Source organism: Pinus tabuliformis, chromosome X (genome assembly GCF_031772625.1).
Source record: "Pinus tabuliformis cultivar Carrire ecotype Pingquan chromosome X, CPIR1, whole genome shotgun sequence".
Classification (NCBI taxonomy): Eukaryota; Viridiplantae; Streptophyta; class Pinopsida; order Pinales; family Pinaceae; genus Pinus; species Pinus tabuliformis.
The window spans coordinates 273,402,483-273,424,802 of NC_142308.1; the positions used below are offsets into that span (position 1 = coordinate 273,402,483).

The 22,320-nt window shown below is 36.5% G+C and overlaps 1 protein-coding gene and 1 pseudogene across 1 annotated transcript in view; one reads left to right on the forward strand and one right to left on the reverse strand.

Moving 5' to 3' along the window:
• LOC149139446 (ABC transporter I family member 17-like) overlaps positions 1-22,320 on the reverse strand; it is a 251,129-nt gene that overhangs the window by 50,933 nt on the left and 177,876 nt on the right. The window lies entirely within an intron of this gene.
• Positions 338-1,039, forward strand: LOC149139449 (DNA (cytosine-5)-methyltransferase DRM1-like; annotated as a pseudogene).

The following is a 22,320-nucleotide window of genomic DNA, read 5'->3' on the forward strand; positions in this document are numbered from 1 at the left end:
TTGGAGACGGATTTATTGTTCGAGACCAGATGGCCCTTTTTCTAAGATTTTGATATATGAATTTTCTAAGTTCTATGAGATTAGATACAATGTGCCATGTTTAAAGGTAAGAATTAAGTTTGAATATCTTAAAGGATGTTTATATTTTACTTGAAATTTGACTGCAATCAAATTTTTGGAGATGGATTTATTGTTCGAGACCAGAACGCCCTTTTTCTAAGAATTTGATATATGAATTTTCTAAGTTCTATGAGATTAGATACAATGTGCCATGTTTAAAGGTAAGAATTATACTGGTAGACAAAGTTCTTTGCATTGAAATTACCAAGTATAAATTATGTTTACTGATGTGCAGGGACTGGAGGCAGAAGATGAAAACTCATGTTTAAGAGAATATCAGAAAAGAAAGCAAGAAGATATTGTCTTGAAAGCTGGATCATCTTCAATAAAGAAGAAAATGCCTAGAGTGCAAGAGAAGAAAATATTGAAGAACAAAAATATCAGAGAAACAATACAATCTGAACAAGTTGAATTGAATGATGAACATTTAATGCTTCTGTATCCATCCCTGGAGGAACTTATTGGGTTTGGAGTTCCTGGATACCCTGGGCCTATGGAACATCGTCCAAAGGAGATCAAGGCATCTATGCATGGGCCTCCATTCTTCTACTACGAACATGTGGCCATGGCACCAAAAGATGTTTGGGAGACAATAACTCGTCATTTTGGTGGCATAGGGCTAGAGTTTGTTGACTCGAAATCTTTTTCAGTTTGTATGAGGCCAAGAGGCTATGTTCACAACCTTCCTATAGATGGGCGGTCTCGAGTCCTGCCTCTGCCTCCTATGACAATCCATGAAGCATTGCCTCACACAAAAAAGTTTTGGCCTCCTTGGGATAATAGAGAAAAACTGAATTGCATGTGCCCAGGATGAGTCAGTGATGTCCTATGCCAAGCTCTCAGGTCTATTTTGACAACCTTAGAAGGAAACCCAACATTACACAAGCAATCTCATATACTTGAAAGAGCAATCAAATAAGAAAGAGAAATCAAGAAAGAGCATTGATCTCAATCAATTGCATGTCACAAAAGATCTTTTGGAAAGGCCATATTTCCAAATCCATTGTTCCAGAAGTCGAACCTAAGGGAGACTCTCAAAATCCAAGTACAAATGATTCTTGTTTTCGGCAACACAAATCTGAAACCCAACACAGAAATGAAACCTAAATGGAACATTATAAACTAATTATGGATTTGATTCTATTTATTCAATGCGAGGATATCTATATGGATAGAAATATCATATGTGAAAACATATATATATATGTGCTTTCAACCTGTTTATAGACTAGTACGAATTTACTATACACCTCTTTCTTTGTATCACTGATTATAAGAACACAAATTCATCATAGAGCTAAAGATAACATGGTAATCATAGTAACATAATACGGCTTAATACTGGTTTATAAACCTGAACCTAACTGTAAAACCCACAATTTCTTATTTCCGGAAACACAAATCTAAAACCCAACACAAAAATGAAACCTCAATGGAACCTGACTATAAAACCCAATACAAATATAAAACCCAAAAGCGTCTATAGTAAATCTAAGGAGAGGAAGGAAGGTTTAAATTCTCCCTTGCCTCATTCAAGAGTGGTAGAGTTTGCCTAGTTGATAAGTAGAAATTGTTCCTACCTGATAAAAGAGGAGAAGAGAAAGGTATAAATCACAATGAAAGGAGAATAATGGTGACAAATTCAAAGGTGTTTAGCAGTTCCAAAGCTAATTTCAAAAAAAAAATTTCGTAGGCCCATCACCCTCGGCCATCCAGTGCATATATTCCTCCAATCCTGGCCCCTTTGTCCTTAAAATATTCAAAGCCCTATATACGCGATTCCAACTCACTAACTTCCTGCTTACAAAACTCATGAAAGGGGGCTCCAATCTTTGTTGAGCAACATGAAGGCAATTTTGGACTTTGTTTTCATTACCCTCCCAAAACTTGAACCTGATTGTAAAACCCACAACCCAAAACCCAAAACCCACGACCCAAAACCCAAAAGCCAACAAATTGAAAATCCATAAATTAGCCAAAACCTACAAAACCCACATAGGTGAAGGTGTTTAAAAACACATACAAAAGCTTAGTACATAAGCATAACAAAGGCACAATATTCAAATGGAGGCTAAATGTGTTAAAAAACACAGTATTCAGGCTGGTAGGACAGTGTCCTACCTTCTATGTTCAGTTGATGTTTTTTCTCCATGCCAGAAAGCCATAGGAACACCAGATGCTCCAAAAACAGTAGCTTAGACTGCAACAACTTGCAAGACAGCATCAAAATGGTTAGATATCCCCAAAAATGCAGATAAAATGTGAAATTGAAGCTCATAAATTGAACTACAAACCTGAAAAATTAGTTCGGAGCGGGAAATAGCCATGTACAACACCGAGTCGAGCTAAATTCACCATAGGGATAAATGCAGACGAATAACGAGCCCATTCGACTAGACGGGGAAGAAACACTAGGGGAAAAAACAAGACAAAACGCACGAAAACAACTGAAAAACCTCCAACATGACCATCTATGCTAGTCCATAAACCACCATCCGCATCACCAAAGCCACTACCCGCATCACCGATGATCGTAATGGCAATGACCACCATTAGAGCAGCTGCGCTCAACTAACCGGCAGAGCGAACAGATACCAAACAGAAATGAATGCAGCAATGAACAAGACGCATGGTACTCACGCGTTAAAAACCTTAAACCCTGCCTCCACCTACCGAACCGGTACTCATATGCTGTTAACAAGTCACTGCATGCAGCCCCCACGTGTCGTACGAAGGGTGAGGTGCTAGCGTGGCAGGAGGGCCGGTTGACGTGGACCCATTCAACCACTGGTGGCTCTCCTCTAGAGCATGGGATATTGTTTTATCATATAGCTTCTCTCTTATTTATTATCCCTACCGTGGTAGTGGATATACGCAACCAAAATTACATTGACTTCGAATTACTTACCAGGTTGACTAAAAATTAACGTGTTATTCCTAAAGTAAACATTAGTAAAACAATATAAAATATTTTTTAAAAATATTTTATTATATTTATCATGGATTTCATTGGTTGGAGGCTCGTTGTTCTTATTGTGTAATCATACTAGTTTGTACTTCTACTCGTCGGGTGATGGACTTGTCGTACAATCCAACCTGCATATAGATTCATGGAAGATATGAACATACAAAGATTTTACTTTGCAACCAATTTTGAAATAAAATCTTATATTTTTAATGGTGTTGGCTTAAAATGTTTTGTACAATAGATTTAAGCTATCACATCTTCGCATTGTCAGCTATCACATCTTCGGATTGTCTAGAATATTCAAGCCTCTTTGTCCATAATATTGGATTGCAGTTTACACTCACCATCAAGCTGCTTTATGCCATAGCGGGGACGATGTGCTCAACGGGCAAGGAACCCCAAGATGCTTTTACCTTTGATTGAAAACACTTTGATATATGGTTTTACAACAGACGGGGGAACAACGTACCTCACAGACCCACCAAAATGAACCTGCCTGGCGATAGGTTATTAGGAACTAAGACGACCCAATCCATATTTATAAACAAAACTTCCTTAGAAAGCATGGCACACAATTACTCATCGGAACCCACAAAGTAACGCTACAGACACAAATATTGGCATTTTCAAACGTTTTTCACTTTTGCTTTAACAATGCTTGCTTTTGGACGTCCAATTTCAACAATTAACGTAAGGCAAGTTAAGAAGGTGAGTAAAGAAGGAAAAAAAGATTGATTATGTCACTGGATCCGTGCATTAATAAATATGGTTAACTTGAATTGTTTTTCTTTTAATTAATACAATATATTCCATGTTTTGAGAATTTATATTAAAATCACAAGTAGATAAGAAACAAATTTAAATAATTTTCTTTCTTTAAAATATTAAGAATATAAAATTATTTTTGAAATCTTAATTTTTTATCTTGGACTTCTCTGTATACTAAAATTTGGTGCATATCACTCTAGTCTTTATAACCATTTTGTTTTTGTCATTTTCCTCCTAGAGAATAGGTTTTCTTGGAGTTTTTAAAAAGATTTTTCTCTTGGGATTTTAGATAGGCTTTATTGAATTTTCGTAATGGGTAAAAGGCACTTCTATTTTATTTTTTGATACGAGGTTAAGGGAAATTAATGCTACAAAGTAACTATAGATTTTTTAAAGTGCATTTTAACTATTTTATGTTTTTATTTTTGGTTTTATGTTGTTATGCATTCAATTTGATAATATTATTCATAAATGTTTTTTAATTTCTGTATTTTTAGAATTTGAAATGTTTGTATGGAAGGGAGTGAGTGTTAACGTAGTGCAATTTTAAGTCATAAATTTGATAATATATATATTATAAGGTTTTAATTGGTAATTTCAAAGTGGTTTTATACACTTACTGAAGAAAATTATGTGATACAATTGTTATGAAAATATCTATGTTTTCTAGTTTATAACTAAATATTAAACATCTATTTGATTTACAACTAGGTTGTAATCTTAAAATTAAAATATTATTATATTTTATTTTATTTTGTGCATTAAATAATTTTTCTATTTTATTTTTTTAATTATTATTTTCAATGAATAAAAATATCTTTTTAATTTTTAGTGAATAAAAATATATTTCCACATTATAATTCACAAAAATACTATAAATAGAAATATTTATTTTAATAACTAATTTTTTTTTTATAAAACAATTATACTTTTAAATTTAAAAAGCTGTTAAAAACATTATTCTAACAATTATAATATATATTATTAATGTAGAGAGTAAAAAACTTAACAAATCAAAAAAAATTACTACATAAAAGAAAATTAACTACAATTAAAATCATATATATATATATATATATATATATATATATATATATATTTTATTTATTTAGTGGTTAATATTTATTAAACATTATTTATTTATTTTTTAATGGTTTCATGTAAAAATGAATCAAATAAATTTGGTTTTCTTTGCTACTCTTTCATTTATTTAATTTAAATTGGCTATATCTAAACTAACCAGCTATGATGCCTTGTTGTCAATAGAATGCAATGGTGAATGGTGAATGAGTGTACTATCACGACAATTAAGAACTATGTACAGTTAATTTTTAAAGTCGTAGTCTAATAATTATGTTTTTTTTCCAGAAAGTTATGGAAATTCTAGCCATATTTTGAAAATCCAGCAGGGATTTTTGTAAATCGAAGTAAAAGTTGTCAAACTTCATAATTTTAGGTGCCCTAGAGGTTTTTGATGGTGTTGAATCCATTTCCACCTTCAAAAACATGAGTCAAACACTACATCTACAAGATTTTTCAATTTTTTTTCTCGGATTCTGACCATTTGGCTGTCCGGGAAATTCTTCTATCTCCATAGACGACTCTATTTTTAAAGGCAACAAATATATAGTTTGCTAATGGCTGTTAAATGAGCGGGTGTTGTATATGCCCACCATTGGATAAATGGCCTGCCAAAATCCAACGATATGTAAATACATTCCCCTCTTATTTAATGCCCATTGGCAAGCTACTTATTTTCAGTGATTCTTAAAGCCCATGCACTAAACTATGTACTAGGAAATTCTTAAAGCCCATGCACTAAGCGAATCATTGGGTGATGGCTTAGTCCATGGTATCATGAGATTACACCAAAAGAGTATGGACATACATTAGCAGGCTTACTGCATGGTACCATGCATGTTACACCATCACCATTCATTTTGTGATCAGGTCCATTTCTCTAACATCGGCGGGAAACACCACTCTGATTTAACTATTTTGACGAAGTCAATGAAGTTTTAATTGATGTAAATTGGTTGTTGGTGGAACATGCATTGAATTCCAGCTTATATCGCATTTCAAACTTGGCTAGTGGCGCAGGATATTTTAAAAATTGAAATGAAATGGGGAGGATGTGTAAGACAATCAAACTAGAAACCAAATAAACTATATATTATTTATCTCAATCAATGATGTACAATGTGTAAATATTAATACATCCAGGAAATAGTTGAATTACTTTCTGGGTGTTCTTGGACTCCAATAACTACTCAAACTAACCCAAGCTTAATCCCGAGGATTCGATGTCTAACATTCCCCCCTTAATCCAAAGGGATGTACCAAAATCCAAGAATGAGAGCTCAAAATGCAAAAATACATCTTAGCCAAAATTTGAATGCCTCTCAAGAACTCAAGGTCTCAACTAACACCAACTCTAGAACCTTCATCGCAATTCTCAAAACAACCAAAAATGTGGTTTTAAGGTGACCACAAACTTTGCAACTATCATAACAGTTCCTCAAACCATTCAAAATATGGAAGTTCTTGTTCACAAACAAATCAATCAACTAAACTTTGACTCAGGCTCGCTTGACATCTCTAACAAACTTGACGTCTCGAGCTTGAACCTGTAGCAGACCATCAATAGGATGAGCACCCGGGATTTCAAATACTCGCCAAGCTGGCACTAGGTCTGGATGCAAGGGGGCAATAGTTCTTGTGGGTGTTACGGCCACCCGAATGAATACAATGAGGAGTCCCATGACGAAGGCTAGATCAATTACGAGCGACACCACGAGGTTTAGAATGTCCTACCTAACATGATCTCTAATGTTGCTACTTTTCATTTTGCTTGCGCCATTAAATCAATGAATGAATGCCAGTGTAATATTGACTCCACTAACCCTATGATAAGGAATGTTATGGAATAGATCAAATTAGGTTTATTCGAGAAAAGAAAATCTTAGTGATAATCTGAGTGATAAACAATTCAGAACCTCCTGTAAAATCACATACCTACTTGGGTAGAGGTGCAAAGTTCAAATTTCTTGGAACCCTCTACTATGGTAGGGATCAAACAAAAACCATTACTTATCCAAATGTAATTGCTACCGACTGCACCATCACATACTTCCATATTGTGCATAGTCCTGCATATGAGGGAAGGTATTTCGCAATAGGGTATGTGGAACCATGAGGCTGCTATGAGCCAAATGCATCATTAACATATATATCAGCTAGGGCAAAGAGCTGAATTACAAATTTGTTAAGCTTCTCTCCTTTGTCTTCCTCCCCCTATTTCATGGAAGAGCCAAAACTATTATCAAGAAAAGATGATTGGCTATAGAGGTTATAAAGGAAATGACTATATTCAATCATATTCAGTTGATCCTTTGTCTTCCTCTCATGTTTCATGGAAGAGCTAAAATTATTATCAGCAAGAGATATTTGGCTTCAAAAGTTATAAAGGAAATGGCTATATTCAATCATATTCAGCTAATATTTGATACCAGACACATTGGTTTGCTTAATAGAGCTAGATGAAACATAGAGGTCCACTCAATATAAGTTTCAAGGCTCCCAAGTTCTTGTTCCTCCAAGGTACATCATATGTCCCAGATTTTTGAAGAGTTTGTTTTCAGGAGACCATCTATTAGTAAAACCTAGAATGCCAGTCATATGAGTAAACAACGCATTGAATAAAAATAGTGGACTGGGGACATTGAAAATGGACACTAGAAGAAATCCAACTAAGACTAGGTCTAATGCTCTTGTACATTTGGAAGCTCAAGTATATGCAGATACAAATACACATTAGCTATAGCATGAATCTAAAAGACAATTCTATAGAGCTTTACTCCTGTCTTCATTACCATGTTTCATGTAAGGGCAAAGAATTTCCCATTCTTAATTCACTTTCAGGAAGATGTATTCAACTTGTAAATTATAAAGAGATGCCTATATTCAATCATTAAGTCTAGGTAGCTGGTCAATGCTACCAACCCCGTTATATTTTTTAATACAAGGGTAGACAAAACCTAGATGTCAACTCAATGTAAGTAATTGAGGTCTCAGGTGTCTGTTCATAAAGGCTTTGGGTCCTAGATCACAAGTCCCAGACTTTTAAAGAATTTGTCTTCCTGTGACCAGACATAATCAAGTTCAGATCACCTTACAGTTCATTACACCCAGATAAGCCAGGTACATTCTGCTACCTGGCATGCATAACAGTACATGGAATCTAAACATACATTGGCTAAATATAATTATAAATATAATTAAGAGTGGTTAAGAGTCACCTGATAAATGAAGACAGTCTTTATGAGTTAGAATATTCCAACTCATTATATCTTGATTGTTATGAGAACATGAAGGCTTAGTGCCTGGAATCAAGAAGGCTAAATACTACAAGCCTGGACCTTTGGGCCGATTACAGTGAGTAATTTGGACCAAGCAGTGACTGGTATATCATGCCATAATAGATGCACTAAATTGAGGATTGCAACAATGAACTAGAAGGGCTCTCATTTATTGAATTGCTTTGATATACATGTCCAGGTAACAGTGATGATGACTAATGTAATAAAAGAATCAATTGTGTGGATTGGAATGTGTGAAAGGTTGCCCATAAGATAACTGAAGGATTGGAAAAATGGCAGCTGGTGTAACATGCCAGGATACATGTAATGCCTTAATGGTTTCTAGTTGAACATGTTGGAACCACATGCGAGATCCATAGGAACTCTTGGCTTATGGATTTGGTTATGGAATACCTAAAAGTGACCATAACAGGTATAGGAAACATGAAACAGACAAGCATATTATGAATGATCCTAATAATCATATGTAATCTAATTGCAACAAATAGATGATGGTGAAGAGTTGTGGTGCTCAAGAAGTAGGGTAAGAAGAGGTATGTAAATAGCAATCTACAAGAAGATACATCCTTAAGCATAAAAGGAGGGTGTGAGCCATAGACCCTCACGATGAATGTAAGGCAGCCCAAGGCATCCTAATCAGCATAGCCTACACACGTAAATATCAAAAGATGAACAACAACTCGAGAACTGTAAGAATATCCTAATACCTGTACGATATCAATAGTAATATCTACACTTCTCTAAATAAAAAATAGAAAATGGGAGATAGTGACTAGTTATCGATGCATTGTCAAATTGTAATTAGCATAATTATGTATAGAAAAGGAAATGAGGGATTAACACCGCATGTCTTGTTCCATAATAGTGAACATTCGTCAATCGTGGCACAATTATATCATTTTCAGCAATTTTTGGATGCTCAGCAATGGGATATAAAGGTTCACCATGCTTTATTAAAATTTAATAAAAACAAACAGATTAAATATTAAAGGTACATAAGACTTTGCCTCAGTTCAACTAGGCAAAGTGTAGTGGACTGTAAAGTTCTCGTCTGATTGGCAAGAAGAATGGTTTCAAGATGGTGTTTGGTTCTGTTTCTTGTGTCTTTCTGCAAATGTGCAAAAGCTGCCCAGTATATTCTGTACAAGGACCCATCTCATCCCATCTCTACTTGTGTGGACGACTTGTTGGCATGGATGACTCTAGAAGAGAAGATCGGACAGATGGCCCAAACTGAAAGATCAATTTCCACTCCAAATGTTATGACAAATTACTATATTGATAGCAAACGCACATTGTTTCTTTCATCTCAAAACTCTTTATTTTCTTTCTTTCCATACTATATGCAAATCTAGGGATACAAGTCTAAAATTTAGGATAACAATTGAAACGGTTAAGATAGTCTATTGTTTATGGTTCGATGGTACTGTTGTAATGCAGGGAGTGTGCTGAGCGGAGGATGCAGTGCCCCTGCACCTCAAGCATCTCCGACCACATGGATGAACATGGTAGATGGTCTCCAGAAGGGTGCCATGGCCACTAGGCTTCAAATTCCTATGATATATGGGATTGATGTTGTTCATGGCCACAACAATGTGTATGGGGCTACCATCTTCCCTCACAATATTGCGCTTGGAGCTACCAGGCAAGTACAGTATCAACTCCATTTTTTGTTCATAGCATTTCCTTGCAACTAGAAAATATCATGGCTAATAATTTAAACAAATGAGTAGGTTGAGTGGTCGGTTATATTTCATGAAAGCCCTTAATCTCTAGAAAATACTAGAGAGTCTGGGCCTATATCTGTAGGCATTTTTTTCATCATAAGTAGTATTATGATTTGGAAAGTGCCAAGGGCCACTCTGATTGCAATGGGAAAAATGGTAGGAGGCAACAATTTGAAAAGTAACTAGGGTAATTTGGATGATTATGGGAAAAATGTTGATGCTTAATAACATAATCTGGGTGAAAATGTTGATGCTTAATAACATAATCAGGGTGAAAATGTTGATGCTTAATATATCATGGCAACTCTAACTTTTAAGTACCACATTCAAAATCAAAATCTTTTAAAAATTCTGGCTAACAATCCGTTCCGAGATTTTATTGATACAGGGATCCCAATCTGGTTAAAAGAATTGGAGCAACCACAGTTCTGGAAGTTCAATCTACTAGCATTTAGTACACCTTTGCTCCTTGTGTTGCTGTAAGACTCTGGAACGGATGTGCATGATGGAAGTATATTAAAAAATGAGAGTCAAGTTTTCACTTCTGAGAATGTTTTGTTTGATGAGAGCAGGTTTGCAGAGATCATCGATGGGGGCACTACTATGAGAGCTACAATGAGCATCCAACAATAGTCAAGGCCATGACAGAGATTATCTTTGGCCTGCAAGAGGCTGCTAAAGAACTCACTGTAAACCACCGAGTATTTGGCATGTAGATTCCACCAATATTCCGACTCTTAAGGTCATGGATCAACAAGTTGATGGAGGTGTCAATATCCAGAATTCCCATTTTCTCCATTGTACTAAAGCAGGGAACTGCAAATTTGATGTGGAGCTTCCGTTGCAAATAGGCAACAACAACATTCACAAATTCATCCTAGAGTGTAGTGATAGTTTTTATCTTCTTGTCATAAGGGCGTCCAATGTGGGTCATGATAATGGGCCTGCACATTCCAGTTTTAGGTCAGATGAGCTCATCACTACAACCTAGGCATAATAAACACAAGATTAAGGGCTGCACCATCACATACTGCCATACTGTGCATAGTCCTGCATATGAGGGAAGGTATTTTGCAATATGGTATGTGGAACCATGAGTCTGCTATGAGCCAAATGCATCATTAAAATATACATTAGTTAGGGTAGAGAGCTGAATCACAAATCTGTTAAGCTTCTCTCCTTTGTCTTCCTCCCGCTGTTTCATGGAAGAGCTAAAACAATTATCAAGAAAAGATGATTGGCTACAAAAGTTATAAAGGAAATGACTATATTCAATCATATTCAGCCGATCCTTTGTCTTCCTCTCATGTTTCATGGAAGAGCTAAAATTATTATCAGCAAGAGATATTTGGCTTCAGAAGTTATAAAGGAAATGGCTATATTCAATCATATTCAACTGATGTTTGATACCAGACACATTGGTTTCCTTAATAGAGCTAGATGAAACATAGAGGCCCACTCAATATAAGTTTCAAGGCCCCTAGGTTCTTGTTCCTCCAAGGTACATCATATGCCCTAGATTTTTGAAGAATTTGTTTTCAGGAGACCAGCTATTAGTAAACCCCAAAACGCCAATCATATGAGTAAACAACGCATTGAATAAAAATAGTGAATTGGGCACATTGAAAATGGACACTAGAAGAAATCCAACTAAGACTAGGTCTAATTCTCCTAGACATTTGGAAGCTCAAGTATATGCACACACAGATACACATTAGCTATAACATGAATATGAAAGACAATTCTATATAGATTTAATCTTGTCTTCATTACCATGTTTCATGTAAGGGCATAAAATTTCCCATTCTTAATTCACTTTCAGGAAGATGTATTCATCTTGTAAATTATAAAGAGATGCCTATATTCAATCATTAAGTCTAGGTAGCTGGTCAATGCTACCAACCCCATTATATTTTTTAATACAAGGGTAGACAAAACCTAGATGTCAAATGAATGTAAGTAATTGAGGTCTCAGGTGTCTGTTCATAAAGGCTTTGGGTCTTAGATCACAAGTCCCAGACTTTTAAAGAATTTATCTTTCTGTGACCAGACATAATTAGGTTTAGATCACCATACAGTTTGATATGAAAATGGGGCACTTAGGCTTCTTGTCCAACTTACAAGAACCTCTCCAACTTTCAAAGCTTAAATATTCTCAAGTCTTATTGATTAACCATTGCGAAATTAAGAAATGCTTGAAACTATAGGTGTAGGCTGATATTTGTTTTTAACTATTCAGGTGTTGTAAATTAATGTGCTAAAACTGATCTATAGACACATACAACAGTAAATAATGTAGCAGTAAAAGAAAACACATAAGACAACAATTTAATTAGGAGTTCACCCACAACTCTTGGGCTACATCTCTGTGAGCTCTAGTCAACTCAACTAGGCTCTCTGGGATTATGGTATAAGTCTTTTTTACAAGCTCTTGGCTTAACTCCTGCTATTTTACATAGAAACAGTGGGTTCAGACACCATGTTATTCCCTGGCTCTTGAAGCTCTAGCTCTTGGCTCTTGGTTTTGGCTCTTTGGCTCTGACTTTGGCTCTTCGGCTCTGGCTCTGGCTCTGGCTCTTCGGCTCTGGCTTCTTTCTGCCCTCTATCAGTTTACAGCCCTCTTGGCTTTTCACTTGACTTCCAAGTGACTCCCTTGGCTGCCTTTTTACTTCTGTGCTACCTCCTTCACCTTAGCTTCCTGCTTTGGCTTCACTTTAGCAAAAAAACCCAACAACAACCTCAGCAACCCACCTACTTTTTTCTCTGTCGTTCTGTGGCTTTTAATCCAAATCAGCGTTGCCTGTTCATTTTCCCTTTCGGGCTCTCTGTCTTCCAGCCTTTTTCCGCTCAAATCCCTTCTTTGAGCGCTAGCAATCATTGCTAAATGCCCTCAAGGATGGTGGCCACCTATTCTGTAATAGAAGGGGCCATTGGGCCTTTGAAATCCCCAAATTTTTGGCATTCTCGGCTTACACAGGAAAATACACTAACACAGGAAAAACCTGCTAAATCACTGTTCATCGGACTTCAAAAGTCATTAATCCCACTTTATAACATTATCGGGTCCGCCCTCGATCGTTGTCGCAAGTCGCAATTGCCCATTCCATGGCTTTCCCTTTGTATTTATAAAAATACATTAAAACATTAAAAATTCGGAAAATGACCTTATGGCGGATTTTAAAATAAGATGCATTTTCATTTTGTAACCCTTTCGGGTCCAGTTTCATCGGATCGACGCATTCCTTCACTTTTTGTTTATTAAACGAAATATGCGAAATACACATAAAACTGCCTTTTTAACGGACTTCAAAATATATCAAATGTTGTTTATCACCTCGTCGGGTCCTTGTATATATATATATATATATATATATATATATATATATATATATATATATGCCGTGCCGTTGCATAACTCCGATGCGATATTGCGATGCGACTTGTCGCAATCACATATCGCACATACCCCGGCCGTTTAATGTGCGCTCCACTGTAACCGCTGATTGTGATATTGTGATCGCACAAATCATATAACATGTTCCAATATCCACTGACTGCCACCGACGATTGCAATTTTCCAATTGGATCTGGACCGTTGATCGGCCAGATCCGACGGCTCCTGTTCATTGCTCTGTTGACCGCCGATAGGCCCATTTTTCAATGTTTTCTCTATGGTTTTGCCTTTCGATAGTGTAATCCGATAAGTCTAAAAATTATCCTTTTGTGATGGATTCTTGGATTTTTAGAAGACTTGAAGGTTTAGAGGGTTTTTAAATTCCTTTTTAGGGGATTTTGCTCCTTTTTCCAAAGGATAGAGGCAGTTTCACTTTATGATAACTTCTGCATCCCAAGTCATTTTTTGCCCATTCAAGTTGCAGTAGATTCAGAATGAGATGATCTCTGCAATGGGGCTAGTTCTAGGAACTTCCTTGGACTTTCAATTTTCCTTTATGAGGACCACTAGACTTAGGGGTCTATCCAAAATCAATTTTGGATCACGCCTCCCCACTAAAAGAACTTTTGGTCTCCAAAAGACTGACATACTGATCTGAACAGTAAATGAGAGTGACTCACCCTCTTCTTTCAACCTCCCTACACTTGCCTTTGCATAGTGTCTCTAAAACAAAGTTTTTGACCACTTCCCTTCTTGGATGGGCTAGTCTTCTTGGGAAAAACTGTCTTTCTCCTTGCCTTCCTGCAGAACTCCTGTTGAAATGGTTATAGAAGGTAGTTTGAACTCTCTACCTTGATCATTGATCCAAGGTGGCTCAAACAAATGTGAAGTACACCTACTTCACAAAAAATTTCATTTGTACCTGTTTGAGAAGCTGCCAACAACAACCGTTAACAACAACAGGCATACAGACAACAACTGGATGGACTAAACTCCTGCTTCAATAAAGAAACAGATTTCACATCTTGTGAACACCTCCATGTCTTACATCTGCATACAAATGATGGACTAGACAACAAGCCCACAAAACATGCCTTTAAAACAAATGACCCTTCAAGCCAAGCATGTAGAAAAAGACCATTAGGACTCTTTTCAAAAGATGAACATTTCATCACTATCTCCATCTTGGAGACCAAGTCAACTTATTTCAAGTGAACATTACATGTATGTTTAAAGCAATCAACCCTTCAAGTTAATTACACACACATGTTCAAATACAAGGAAAACATCAACATCCCTGTGTTCATGCATATCATGCTCATGCATGCATTTCATCCTTCAACTTTCGCTTAAGCACACTGTACTTTCGAAGCTGAAATGAATTATAATGTTGCAGCAACAAAGTGAGTCTCCCACTCAATCTTTTCCATTCACCATCTTGGTGGAAACCTGCAACTTGCATCTCATCAATAAGAAATGCAAAAAGATGCATCAATAAACATGCGATCCTTAATTGGAAAAGAACTCTAAACATTTCTTAACAATCCATTTCAAAGGACTTGCCTTTGTCTGCACATCAGTATCAATATGTGAATTATTTTGAAACACCTTATTTATGGAAACTTCCTTTCCATTTCTGCCATATTCTCTTTCCACTTTCTTCAACTTTGGTGGAAGCATTGTTGGATTCAGTGTCCAACTTTTTGCAGCAAGATGTCCTTGCTTATGGCAGTAAGTGCATTGCATGTGCATCCTCTTGATAACATGATTTTCCTTGTCCAATGGACCTTTGGTTGCTTGCTTCTTTTCCTTCAAAAGTTTCATGTATGTGGCCATTCTCTTCCAACATCTAGAAACATGATGGTTATCCAAACCACAAAAGGAACATGCAACTCTTTTCCCATGCTTATGTGTAAATTTACCATGCTTTACAAAATCAAAAGGAATATGATTAGAACCATATTTATACCTTCTTCTTTCACCTTTATTGCCTTCATGAGGAGGTGAAGCAAATGAAGAAGTGGCTCCCTTTGGAACACCATCAATCTCTTCAAGGTTGTTCGAGTTTCCATAACTCTCTGGTTCAAGTGTGTGCTTCTGAACACCTGCATCCTGCAAATGATGTTTCAAGCCATTGCATTCCTCTGGAATACAACCTTTATACTCTATAATGCAACCCTTCTTGGAGCTATTTCAATGGCCTTCATGGCAGCTTCGGAACTCTCTCCATAAGAATGCCCATAGCCAAGACCCAAATACTTAGGCCTTTCTTCAACCATTATTGGTTCAACAATACCTTGTGCATGCTTTCCCAAACCATTTCCTTCATAGCCCATCTTGGACATTAGCTTGGAACCTATGCCTCTAGTATGTTTTTCAAAAGAACCAATATAAGCATTCTTAGAAGAACTTGAAGACAAACTGGAATGGTTTACCTCTTCTTCAATCTGATATTTGACCAAGGCTTCTTGGGCAATAAAGAGTTGTGACTCCAACTCATGCATCCTCTTCAGGCTCATATTTGCAATATGAAGTTGCCTCTCCATTTCCTGCAATTTGTCAGAAAACATCTGCTTCTCTTCCTTCATGGAATTCAACTGCTCTCTAAGTATGCTGCTCTTTTTTCCATCCTCATACATTTCTCTCACCTTGTCCATCATGATGAACAAGTCTTGCTTCAAGTCTCCATCAAAGAATCTTGTGATGAAGAGGGAGGAATTCGAGGATACACTTGAGGAAGTTGTCATTATGCCAATGAACGAAGAACTTCAAACAAGATTTGTTGGTACCATTTCATTGCCATCCTTTTCTTCTAGAAACACCATCATTTGTCTATCTGTTTCTTCCATAAACCCTCATATCCATTGAAATTGATTAATCAATAGCATTATAGTTGTTAGTTTACATTAAAATTAATTTGTGAATTTTTATGTTAGAAATTAGGAATTTTCAACAAAAAGATTACAGGATGTCATAACTTCCTGTAAATGGTTTATGATGTGACACGTGGCATGGCAGGCAAGTCAAAGCAATGGATAGGAACGTGATCTGTAATGTACATGCATGGTGAAAAATTGATTCAACAACAAATCTAACGCTCTTGGATATGCATTCAATGCTGGTTAAACCCAGCCCTTTTGGTCACAAAGGCAGCAAAAAAAGCCATGGTTTCCCAAACTGATTTCGTTTTTCTTTTGGAAATCAGTTTAGATTAGAAAGGACAAAAATCACGCTTTTGTAAAAGCAGAAACATCTGCTTAATGTATGTACATTCGATTTAGATTAGAGACAGGCAGATAAAGACTGCGTATTGTATTGTTTCAAAAAAAAGGACGATTATTATCTCTGTGTATTATTCCAGAACGCTGCTCTTGTATGTGATTTCAATCTTTAGAACTTAATTACAGTCACCGTTTTACTCCAACAGTGTTTATGCGTTAATATTCTCATCGCTTGAAGTTTCTTCAGTGTGCTAGTGAAACGTGGACGGGCCCTGCGTGGAATTGGTATACTGTTAATTTCATTTCCATAGCATTTTGAATTTGAATAGTGTGCATAGTGTTTAATGTTATTTTCATGTCTGTGAGTTTATCGTTTTGATTAGAAATTCTTGCAAATGATATTTATGGTGATAGCTTAAAGATCTGATTTTTAGATCATTGAACAATATCTTGTAAAAGATTTGATCGATCATTAGATTTGAAGGCATCTCCGTAGACTCTATTTCCATGCATTTAAAATTCAATGTGCTTTTGATTTTCATGAATGCTTAGTGTGTTAGCTAGAAAGAGCTTTTGTGCATAACATCCTTGTAAGGGGGTTGAAAGCTCAGTCTAGCAATACGTTGTATCTTTAGGACAGTTAGATAAACTAGATGATAAATTAGATGATATGAGTGCTAAAGTGTGAGAGGAAACATATTTTAACCTCCTGTAAAGGAGTGTTGTAACCTGTCACAGTAAACACTTAGTTAGGTAGCCGAGATCCTTTTAGGTCTATAGAATTTAGACGCATGCCTCTAAGTTTACCTACCCTGGTTGATAATAAATCTAGTCTAATCTAGCACCCTAGATTGGCCACTACATTTTGGCGCCAAAATGTAGTGGCCAATCTAGGGTGCTAGATTAGACTAGATTTATTATCAACCAGGGTAGGTAAACTTAGAGGCACGCGTCTAAAGTCTATATACCTAAAAGGATCTCGGCTACCTAACTAAGTGTTTACTGTGACTAGTTACAACACTCCTTTACAGGAGGTTAAGAAGCATCAGCATTTTTTTCTTCCTTATCCCATCTCCTCACTGTAAATTTCCAAAGAGTTTGTTTCAGCACTTCAGTATTTCAATAAATAAGTTGTTTTTGTCTTTGTTCTAATCAGAGGGACCTGTTCAAAGTGTAAATGCAGTGGGACCTGTTCAGAAGATTATGTTACCAGCACTAATAGTAGAGGGACCTGTTCAACAAACATCAAAGGGACCTGTTAAAGACTGCTATCTCAAGCTACTTCAGCAAAGCTTCAACAAGGTTTCAACAGAATTTCAAAGGTTGCTCCATCAACACCAAAGATCAAGAAAGCTGCACACACATAGTTCTTTTCCAGATTTCAAAGAAGCTGCACAAACATTCTCCAGATCTCAGAGGGACCTGTTGTATCCAAATTCATCTCAGAAGGGACCTGTTATGGACAGTGAAGATTAGTCATATCTGAAAAATAAAGATCAGTCCTACCTATGCATGCCAACTCAACTCTTGATCAACCAATAAAGTGTAATGTATTGTTGTAATTTTTATTTTTAATATTTAAATTCTTGGATTATTTTAGTGTTAAATGTGAAGACTATGATTGCTTATGATCAATTTCAAAAACACCCCTATACCCATCACCCTTGTCATATTCCTAACTACTATCATTTCCCAACACACTCTAGCCTATCACCATACTCCTCCTACGATTTTTTAAATCTTCTCCTACACCACCCTTCAAACCTTTCTATTAACTCCTTATTCTTGAATCGGCCATCCAACCTTATTATCGGTCCAACATTCTCCTAATCGGCCAAGTATCAATGAGCAAGGGACAGGTGGTGAATCATTGGAGAGCTAAGTGTTCAAAGATTTCATTCATTTTTTTTTTTTGAATCGGCCAAGTTATAACATGATTGTTCGACCCAAGTCGACTCATGCAAACAACTATTCGTTATCATCACTCCAGCACTCCATATATGCTTACGACGTTCTCATGATGGTACCTATACAACCCAGTACAACTACTCCTCTGTCTTTGTAATATGAATACGCTCTGTCATTACTATTATAGTGAATTGGGTCAGGTCGGTTGTTAAAGTTCCATTTCATTCTCAGTTTGTAAAAAGGGTGTTCCATACTAGTAATTCAAACGCTGTGATTTCAAAGAAGGTCGAGAACAGCAGGTGCTATGAAGGGAGAGCATAGTAATTGGGCTCACGGGTTTCCACCTCCGCCATAATCCAAGGACATTCATCCGGTCGCGGCCTAAGCCATTGAAGAAGCTGACCCTGAGAACAGAGGGTGCTACCAGGTCAGTTGAGTGGAGCGAAAAACAGAGGTAACAAATCAAGAGACCCTTGTTGAATTATTAAGCATAAACGAGGAGGGTTAGAACAGGGGTTTCTTTGTCAAAATGACTAATAGAGCAGAGCCTAATACATTTGATAGTTCCCAATATCATGATGACTGTATTACAATTTTAAGGGAAAAGCAATGGCTACCCTTCTTGGAGAAATTTAATGGGAACAATAAAGAAGTAACTAAGCAGTTTGCCTTTACATTTAATGGAGAGAAAGCATTGATAGGCAACTTCTCTTTTAGGATTTCAGAAGACACCATAGCACAATCCTTGGGGATCAGTCCAGAAGGAGAAAAATACTTCAAAACAAAACAATTCAAGGAAAAATCATGGACCCAATTCATTTCTAGATCGAGGGTTTCATCTGTTAACTGGAAAAAGGGTGTCCCTAGGAGTTGGCTGATGCACGCATGGGATGAAATGGTTTATATTATTCAGAAATTTGTTACGTATGAGGGTCATTACAACATAGTCTATTTATATCACATCAAACTCCTGTTGCACCTAAAAGGGAAATGCACCATCAGTTTACCTTGCTTTCTCTTACAGAGTTTGACCAAGATGTCAAAAACTATTCAAAAGCAAAAGGGTAATGAGGATAACAGTCTATGTCATTTTGGGTTAATTAAAATTCTAATTGAATTTGAATTGCAAAAAAGGGGAAAAACATGGAAGGAATTTTTGGTTGCCAATCAAATCAAAGATGGAGAGGATGAACAGGAACAACAAGAGCACTCAGGATTTATGCTTGACATTGATGAGGAAATCCCTGTGCACAAGACAAGCACTATCCCTCCACCCTGCAGTAGTGTAAGGACGGGGAAAATGAGGCAAGATGCTGCCTAGAAAATTGAACAAGACAAGATTTTCACTACATATACAAGAAGATGAAGGAGAAGACAAAAGACCCAGACACAAGAAGATCAATCGGAGTCAAATGCACATGCACCGATGGACATTGAGAGCAGTGCCCATTCACAGCCTAGACCGGAAGCCGAAATGGAAGTTGAGAGCAACAACAGACAAGGGAAAGAGTCACCACCTGCAAACAAGAGACAAAGGAGGTTAGAAAAGAAAATTGAGAAGTTAAAAGAAGAACTGATGGAGGCCAACATGCTAGAGAAGGTCATCAAGAAAGAGAATGAAATGTTGAGAGCTCAAAGCAAGGAGACTCAACAGAAAAATGAGAAGCTGAAGGAGCAAATCAAAGAACTCGAGGCTGAACAAACCGACATTTGCAAGTGGGCAACCAAATGGTATACTCAAAAGAAAGCTCTCAAAGAGAAGTACAAGAATTTAAAACATAAGCTCCACATTCAGAAGGATGCCCAAGCTCAGAAGAATATAGATGCATTGTTACAAGCAGCAGAGGCACAGGCAGGAACAGAGTATAAAGGAAGTACATCAGGATTAGCATGAGGACATGCTAAATCATTGAGCTTGGGGGAGATGTTGGTACCATTTCATTGCCATCCTTTTCTTCTAGAAACACCATCATTTGTCTATCTTTTTCTTCCATAAACCCTCATATCCATCGAAATTGATTAATCAATAGCATTATAGTTGTTAGTTTACATTAAAATTAATTTGTGAATTTTTATGTTAGAAATTAGGAATTTTCAACAAAAAGATTTCAGGATGTCATAACTTCCTTTAAATGGTTTATGATGTGACACGTGGCATGGCAGGAAAGTCAAAGCAATGGATAGGAACGCGATATGTAATTTACATGCATGGTGAAAAATCGATTCAACAGCAAATCTAACGCTCCTGGATATGCGTTCAATGCTGGTCAAACCCAGCCCTTTTGGTCACAAAGGCAGCAAAAAGCCATGGTTTCCCAAACTGATTTCGTTTTGCTTTTGGAAATCGGTTTAGATTAGAAAGGACAAAAATCACTCTTCTGTAAAAGCAGAAACATCTGCTTAATGTATGTACATTCGATTTAGATAGGAGATAGGCAGATAAAGACTGCGTATTGTATTGTTTAAAGAAAAAGACGATTATTATCTTTGTGTATTATTCCAGAATGCTGCTCTTGTATGTGATTTCAATCTTCAGAACTTAATTACAGTCACCTTTTTACTCCAACAATGTTTATGCGTTAATATTCTCGTCGCTTGAAGTTTCTTCAGTGTGCCAGTGAAACGTGGACGGGCCCTGCATGGAATTGGTATACTGTTAATTTCATTTCCATAGCGTTTTGAATTTGAATAGTGTGCATAGTGTTTAATGTTATTTTCATGTCTGTGAGTTTATCGATTTGATTAGAAATTCTTGCAAATGATATTTATGGTGATAGCTTAAAGCTCTGATTGTTAGATCATTGAACAATATCTTGTAAAAGATTTGATCGATCATTAGATTTTAAGGCATCTCCGTAGACTCTGTTTCCATGCATTTAAAATTCAGTGTGCTTTTGATTTTCATGAATGCTTAGTGTGTTAGCTAGAAAGAGCTTTTGTGCATAACATCCTTGTAAGGGGGTTGAAAGCTCAGTCTAGCAATACGCTGTATCTTTAGGACAGTTAGATAAACTAGATGATAAACTAGATGATCTGAGTGCTAAAGTGTGAGAGGAAACATATTTTAACCTCCTGTAAAGGAGTGCTGTAACCTGTCACAGTAAACACTTAGTTAGGTAGCTGAGATCCTTTTAGGTCTATAGAATTTAGACGCATGCCTCTAAGTTTACCTACCCTGGTTGATAATAAATCTAGTCTAATCTAGCACCCTAGATTTGCCACTACATTTTGGCGCCGTTGCCGGGGAGGCGCAGCTAGAGGATTTCTAAAAAAAAAAAAAAAAAAATAAAATAAACAAAAACAAGCAAAAACATAGATTTAATTTTAATTCATCATTTTAGAAGTCATGTTTACTTATGCCTAGATCTAGAGATAATAAAGGTAGATTCATAAAACCCCCCATCCAAAAACTAACCTACCATCAGGAGCAGACCCTTTAGGAAAAGTTGAACACACAATATCAGCTGAGGAGGTCACCATACAAAAATTAGAGGATAAATAGAAATCAGGGCAAAGACTCACACTCATCGAGAGGCAAATTCTATTAGCACACAAATCACAGAAGAAATATTTCCCTGAATCCTCTATAAAAGGAGAAAGTAGCACAGTAACTCAACAATCTTTCCTTGAACTTCTCTTTGAAACAAGTGATACTGAACAAGAAATTAAATCAACAGAGGAACCTATCAAAATGGCTAAAGAAGGACATGGATCAGAAAGAGGACCACCAAATCAAGGTCAAGAGGAAGAGTCAACCTTTAAATTTCCTATCCAAGAACTAGAAGAGGATGACGAAATAAAAATGAAAAACATACCTCCATCTGTGCTACAAAAC